The following is an 8,063-nucleotide window of genomic DNA, read 5'->3' as shown; positions in this document are numbered from 1 at the left end:
GGTGGAGGAGACTGATGCAGCTCTGAGGGTCACTTGCCATTTGTCGTTTGGTCCACTATAATTTTATTGTCGTATTGTTTCTTTTATTACCGTTGAATGAGACCTGGTTATCACCACTAGGTGGCTGGGCCCAAGCATTTTTATTAATTTATGGCTTGTCGTTTTATTTGTATTGCTTGACTGAACCCTGTGTTTTGGGGAGGTATATATATATGTTGCTGGAATAGCTGACGGGATCAGCCTCCATTTGCATCAGAAAATATCTGTATTCTTTCTCTATTTTTCTCAGCTCTTCTAGTTGTACGGGCTCCCTTCGATCCAAATAGATTGATGCGCCACATAACCAAACATTTGAATGTTTAAGTGCATAAAACATAAAATAAATATAGGAAAATGTCTTCTTTAAGCCTTGAGGTTGAATGCCCAACTACGCTTTAAAAACCGAAATTAGTTTCAAGAGACTGAGTCAGAAGTAGGGTTTTGTCTAATATATATATATTGTCGGTTAGATAAAGTCTTTGTATTTGAATTTAAATAAAATAGAGGATAAATGGTTTATCATTAGAGATAAGGTTTATTAGGTTATAATTTATCTTTAATTATGATAGTTTCTTTTAGGAATATAAGGTTTCTTTCTTAGCCTATTTATTCTTATTTTTTACTATTCTAAAAATAACAAAAGAGAGTTTCTTTCTAGAAAATTTACATATATATATATATATATGGGCTTAATAAACGGGTCGGGCCGGGCAGGGCCGTGTCGACCAGATAACGACCCGTATAACTAAACGGGTTAAGCGTGTTAAACGGGCTAGCACGAATCCAGCCCATTTATTTTCGTGTTATTCGTGCCAGCCTGTTAACGACCCAATTAATAATCGTGCAATCCAAACTTATTTATCTCGTGTCGTTTTCGTATCGTTTTATCGTGTCGTGTCTGAAATTACCGGCCCTATATGGAACAAATTACTATACAAAGAACAAAAGATGAAGTTGAGGGGTAAAAAGGGAATGTGAACGTGTCCACTGCTGAATGGCCAATAATAGAATGTGACCAAAACGCCTAGGAATGCATATAGCACATTATCATATATATATATATATATATGTATGTATGTATGTATGAAAGTTAGCACTAATAGTGCTGTGTGCATTGTGCAACAACACATCGCATACACAAACCGGAAATTATGACAACCCATTGAAAAAGGTAAGTGATGATGATATAACAAAACTTAAAGGAGTAGACACGGGGAAAAAAGCACCTTTAGCAAGTTTCTTCACTTTCTTGAGACAGGTTACAGAAAAAAAAAATACTGTTTTACTCATTATATTAATCAACGGATATTTAGGTTTCGTTTAGTTGATTGATTTGAGTTGAGATATGATTTTATGTGAGAATTTTTTACTGTAATAAAAAATTAAATGTGATTATTTTTTAAAATTTTTCATTATAACAAAATTTAAATTTTAAACTTAAATCGATAAAATAAATAAGTTCTTGCGCACAGATAAAATAAACAAGTTCTTGCGCACAGTTTCCTCGTGTGTGTAAGAGAAGACGAGAAGCAAGAGGCAAAAGATTTCAATTGCGAAATAATATATATCGCCAATTTGGAATTTAAAGAATCATTCCAAATGTGGCATTAATATTGGTTGCATCACCAAATGTGCTCTGCCAGATCAATGAGTGGGAATTGATTGGATAACAGTAGTACTTGTTATATCCAATTAATTGATCCGTTTCCAAATCGATTATGTCACGAATATATATATATATATATATTTGTTGTGAATGGGGAAGGAATTAAACACAAATTAACCAGGAGAACTGGAAGCAGAAAGTGAACCTTTACCTCAGTATATAAGAATCATGTTCCCCATTCCCAAGAAATCGCCCTCTTTGAGTTTGCTGTGAACGAGACCACACATTTTAGAAATGTTGTTCCTGTTGGGCTTTTATGACATAATAAATGCTTGAAGTACTTCAACTAATAAATGCTTTTAGGTTATACTCAGTGACCCACAGAGTTCATCTGAAACCTTTTTTTTTTTTTAAAAAAAACAAGGCCATTTTATGAATTCGTTAAATTTATAAGTATATGTTCCGTTTATTTTACCGATTTAAATTTTATTATCGTAAAAAATTCTCAGAAATAATCACATTTAACTTTTTTATTATAATAAAAAATTATGACATAAATTCACATCTTAACTCAAATTAAAAACTCAAATCAACGAACTAAACAGACTCATATTATATCGGCAACATTTCTTATATAGTGAAAATTTATAGTGGGAGATCTTGTGAGGTCTCTGAAGTCTGGTCACAGTGAAACGTACTAATTATTAAATGTATTAGAGTATCTCTAATACAATAGCTATAATTAATGTGTCAATTATAAATTTAATATTTGTACAAAAAAATTCTCTAATGTGATGTTATTTGTTGTGCTAAATTTATCATATGTTATATTTTATAGTACGTAAATTTCTCACGAAATACAACATATAGCAAATTTAACATTGGATTATTATTGGTTGATATGTTTACTTTTTCATTTAATTATTATAACTTTTTTAATTTTAAATTATTTTAAAATTAAAAGTTTATTTTTATAATTAAAATTTATGATTATTAGAAAAAATAGATTGAACATTTCAAATAGTATATACTATTGAAAATAACATATCATATCATATTTTTTGATGTCAAAAATACCATTAATAATAGCATTTACATTGAAAATGGTCCTCTATACATATATAGACCACAAACCCTATATATACGAAGCCAACAAATGATCAAATCAAAATTACATTGATTTACTTTTTTTTTTTGCTCAATTGATTTATTGTTATAGCCTAATGACGTTTGCATCAAAAATTTAAGAAGACAATAAACGAGACTAAGCATTTTAAGTGAGCTCTATATAAATAAAAATTACAATCATGGAATCCGGAAATTTCCTAAATAAATTCAAGACAAGTAGGTAATTGTATACAAAATGGTTGATTTTTTTTCTAATAGTTTGTTGATTCTGTTTTTTTAGACTACGAAAAACGAAAATGGTCTAATTTCAAGATGATAAATTTCATGGAAGGATCCATCACGATTCACGTAACCCTACTTATTGTCTTATATACAATCTCCATACTAATGAATATATATATATATATATATATATAATAAAAATCTAAAAACTAAAAACATGAGTGTAATATTTGCCAATTATGGAATCCACAGATGAAAACAAGCAATGATAAAAGTAATTAAATTATATCCACATTAGATGCCACCGATTTTTTTTCCCTCTTTTTGGTTTTTTTCTGACTTTTTCTCTATATGCATGCATGCATGCATGCGAATGCGATTATTGAGCAACCACATGGCTTGAATGAGATAGGGGCTTCATCTAAAAACAATTTCAACGCTCGTTTGTCAACTGTGACCATACAAGTTTGTGTCATATCTATTAGAATCCTGGTTGAGTCCTACATTACTAAGTATGGGCTTAGCATGTGAGTTTATAATCATTTGGGCACCCTCTCCCAACAAACTAGCTTTTGGGGATGAGTTCTACCCAAGGGTTATAACAATTGGTATCAGAGCATACTCCTCCTCAGGCCCACGTTACAGAAGAGGCGACCTGGGGAGGGGCGACCTGGAAAGGCCAGAGTGGGCCGCCGTGGACGTCGGTGTCGGAAGCGTGGTGGTATGTTAGGATCCTGGTTGAATCCCACATTGCTAAGTATGGACTTAGCATGTGGGCTTATAACCACTTAGGCACTCTCTCCTTACAAGTTAACTTTTGGAGATGAGTTCTACTCAAGAATTATAACAATATCTCCTCTTTTTTTTAAAAAAAAATAATAATAATTATGCTTCGCGTTGCCTTGTTTCTTGAAAAAACTATTGATTGTTCTATTTTTGTATTTATTGTTGTACACAGCGAAGTGAAATACAGACTGTTGCGCGATAAAAGGGGACCAAATGTCGAAGAAGGATCAGTCGTCCAAATTTCATGGTCACGTTTTTTAAATATGGACAGTGACCACAATATATTCTGCTTCCCAAGCGTTCATTTTCATTGCAAAAGAGCCAAAATAGAGAAATATTGGCACTATTCTACAACCAATATTTTGTTGTCTGCGCATTGATTTTGTCAGTTGAGACGTCAAATCTTAAACTGTCTTCATTAGTCGTTGCACAAGTTGGTAAACCAAAATTTACATATTTTGAAGTGAAAAAATATAAAGCGCCGCATGCATGATATATGTCTATATATATATATATACACACACACACACACATAGACACACATATATATATAGTATATATATATATGTATGGTCAAGATTAACAAAGAAGATCAGCTGGGTTTTTTATACCCAAGTGATGGAAAGTATTTTGTCCTTGTGCTGCTACCTCAAATGTTGCCAAATTACTCGTTTAATGTACAAATATTTCGGTACATTAGATCGTTTCCTCATATCATATAGAAACTGAAAATTAAGTGAATATATATATATATATACATATTTTATACATATACATACATATATGTGTGCGCGCACGTGTATTATACACATATAAATATGCTTAGTTTTGGATGAACCAGCTAGCTACAGTCACCTGGAACTAAAATTTTAGGTAAGCAAAGTTCAAATAAATAATAAGTTGTTGCAAAAGTAGCATTAAAGTCCAGGAAATTTACGTGTTTCAAACAGATAAAAATGTGCACATAGGATCAAAGTATTCGTGTTGTGGATTCGGAGGCGGCGTGGAAACAAACAGATAAATCACGTAATTTGCACCTAAGATTCTCATCGGCTTGATTTGTTCTACAAACTTTTTATTCAGAAAGTGAAATATTTTTTCATTATTACAAGGAAATAATTATATATAATGTTAGAAGCAAGGAAAGTATTCGACGCGACTCGCGAGACAGATACAAACTAATCCTTTTGCATCTCAAATATATAGAATGAGACGAATTTCTAATCCCTTGAAAAAAAACATGAATTCAATTGGGATAATGAATATGATTGTCAATTCAAACACACACACACGCTCATATAAATAAGCAATTAGACCGTGCATAAAATTAAGAAATAATTTCAAAAATTCCCCCCGAACTATTACCCTTGTAACACTTTACCTCCCGAATGTTAAAAATAACATCGGTTCCCTCTGAACTTTATTCCGTTAACAAGTTTTATCTTTATGTTACAATGAGTGACGAAAATCATAACGTGTCAGGTACATGACTGATAACTCTAGGAATTAGAGTTATTTTAGGCACTTCTAGGCTTATAATTGGCTCGTCCAAAGGTTTACTTGTTAATTTTCTGCTTTACTTGCTCAACTTTTCGTTCATGTGGTGCACTCTACTGAGATTCATTTGTGTGCGGTTTCTATGATAATTTTGAAGAAAACTGCTGACGTGTGTCTAAAAGGTGTCGTTTTTTATTTGCAGGTTTTGTGACGATAAATGCTGCAGCATTTGCTATAGCAAAAATATGATAGCATGCAGTTAGTGCATGACGTCAGCACATAACTTTGCACGAGAATTAGGACAAAAAGCGTATAAGAAGGATTTGGTGCTTAGTCAGCTGGACCCAACCTCAGAGTAGGAGCCACCTCAGCATCCTTGGTTGCCCTAAAGAGGAATGCACCTGAATTCTCAACAAAAAAAGCAGGGGGCGCCGCAGGAAAGAAGGGAGGCAAGAAAGAGGAGAAAATAGAAAGAAGACCCAAGTGAGAAACATGCAGCATAGAGTAGAAAGAAAGAAAAGAGAGAAAGAAAACGCAAGGATGCTGGAGAGGAATTATAGCTGAAATTAGGAGAAGAGGACACCACCAGTGTTTGGAATTCATTTTCTGTCGTTACTTTCATTCTCCTAATTCAGTTTATTCTTTCTCTCTTTGTACTTGAAAGATGATTATCTATTTTGGTGTGTTTAACCAGACAATTATGAGCTAGATACATTTGGCTGGGATGATAAAGTATCCAGATATGTAATTAACGTTGTGTATGCTCACTTTTGCTATATTAATGTTGATCTAGTTTGTTCAATATAATCTTTATCGTTCATTTTTGTTTACTGACTGACCATCATAAACAAACTACTGTGAGTTCAATTTGCTGGAAGGTTGATTGGAATTAGACCAATATTGAACAATGTGTTGTTTAGCTAAATTTCACAAAGAAATCTAGTTGATTTGCGAGTAGTATATGAATATACACTTGTGTCACATAGCCCAATTGAAACATGTGCTTAACTTAACCTCTCTGTTTAGATTTCTCTTAGGAATATGTTGAAATGCGAGTAAAGAGGCAAAATCATAAGTAGATCGGGAGATTCGTGTGTAAAATTCGTGTTTCAGGTTAACTGACAGCATTGTTGTAGCAAAAGTCGTAGCATAAGTAGCCCAGGTTGAAGTGAAGGTGAAATTGAGTCCTAGTCCTTCATATAGATTGATTTTCTCCTTTGATAACTTAGTGTGCATTTATTTACTTCTGTTTACTGCAATTCTTTTAGTCTTTGTAATTGAATCAAACCATTAAATTTGTTTACATTGCATCTCTTAAATCTTATTAGAAAAAATATTGATAACTTTCTCTGTGGGAACGATACTCTACTCATTCACTTTATTACTTGTTCGGCACATACACTTGCGTAGTTAATTTTTACACCAACAAGTTTTTGGCATCGTTGCCAAGGATAGTTATCATAATTGATCTTTGTAAGATTCAAGTGTTTTTGTTATTTTACTTGACAATTTTGTTTCCGTCTATTTCAGTTATTCTTCTTTTCGTATGAATCAACAACAAGACCGTGATTTGCTGCCCTTAGATCCAGAATTGAAAGAACGTTCCTTGCAAGGAGAAGGGAGCGGCAAGGTCTAGTGGTTGTTGAGGGAATGGCAGAGGAAGCTGCCAGCAATGCAGCCAACCTTGGGCAACCCATAAACGTTAACAATCTACTTAACCAGGCAGCCATGGCAGATGACAAGGATAGGGCCAGTAGAGAATATGCCGTACCAATTTTACATGGGCTCAATCTGAGCATCATTAGGCCGGAGATATAGGCGCCTCAGTTTGAGCTTAAACCGATCATGTTTCAAATGTTGCAAACAATGGGCTAATTCAGTGGCATGGCAACTGAAGATCCCCACTTGCATCTCAGGCTATTCATGGAAGTCTGTGATACTTTTAAGCTTCCAGGGGTTACAGAAGAAGCTTTGAGACTGCAGCTCTTCCCTTATTCCTTGAGGGATAGAGCTAGAGCATGGTTAAACTCTCCACCACTGGACTCTGTGGTGACTTGGAATGACTTGGTAGAGAAGTTTCTAATGAAGTATTTTCCTCCAACTAAGAATGCCAAGCTTAGAAATGACATCACCGGATTTCAGGAACATGAGGAGGAATCTTTGTATGAGGCATGGAAGAGGTTTAAGGAATTGTTGCGCAAATGCCCTCACCATGGGATTCCTCACTGGATTCAAATGGAGACATTCTACAATGGACTTAATGGGCAAACTTAAACCATAGTAGATGCTTCAGCCAATGGTGCTATTTTGGCAAAGACTTACAATGAGGCTTATGAGATTTTGGAACGGATGGCTAATAACAACTATCAATGGCCTGCGGAGAGAGCAGCTGCAGCTAGGAGAGTAGCAGGAGTTCATGAAGTGGATGCGGTGATTGTTGGGAATGGTGTCCTAGAAGCATAAGATGTAATAGGATGTTTATTATTTATTTAATAAAAGAGTTTATTCATTATTTTATGTGCATATATATTTATGAATATTTTATGAATATCAATAAAAATTCCATGATTATTTATGTAACCTTAAAACATTGTATATAAGTGTTATATACGAGAGGATAATGTTTAAGGATAATAATCAAAAAGCAATGTTCATAATGAATTTAATTAAAGTTCAGAATCTTTAATTAAAACATTATTAATACATGTCATTCCCATTTAGAATGGAACGGTGGTATCCGCACTGTTAATATGATGAGATATTGAATGAGTGTATTTCGCATAAT

At 33.7% G+C, this 8,063-nt stretch overlaps 1 non-coding gene across 1 annotated transcript; it reads right to left on the bottom strand.

The window, feature by feature from the left end:
* Positions 1-7,390: 7,390 nt before the first annotated feature.
* Positions 7,391-7,497, bottom strand: LOC112092663. The gene has a single exon (XR_002902686.1). It is a non-coding gene; the product is annotated as a small nucleolar RNA R71 (small nucleolar RNA).
* Between the last annotated feature and the right edge of the window lie 566 nt (positions 7,498-8,063).

This window comes from Morus notabilis, unplaced genomic scaffold, assembly GCF_000414095.1.
Source record: "Morus notabilis unplaced genomic scaffold, ASM41409v2 Scaffold457, whole genome shotgun sequence".
NCBI classification, from domain to species: Eukaryota; Viridiplantae; Streptophyta; class Magnoliopsida; order Rosales; family Moraceae; genus Morus; species Morus notabilis.
The sequence above is the reverse complement of the archived record's forward strand: the minus strand, read 5'-3'. Positions and strand labels throughout refer to the sequence as shown.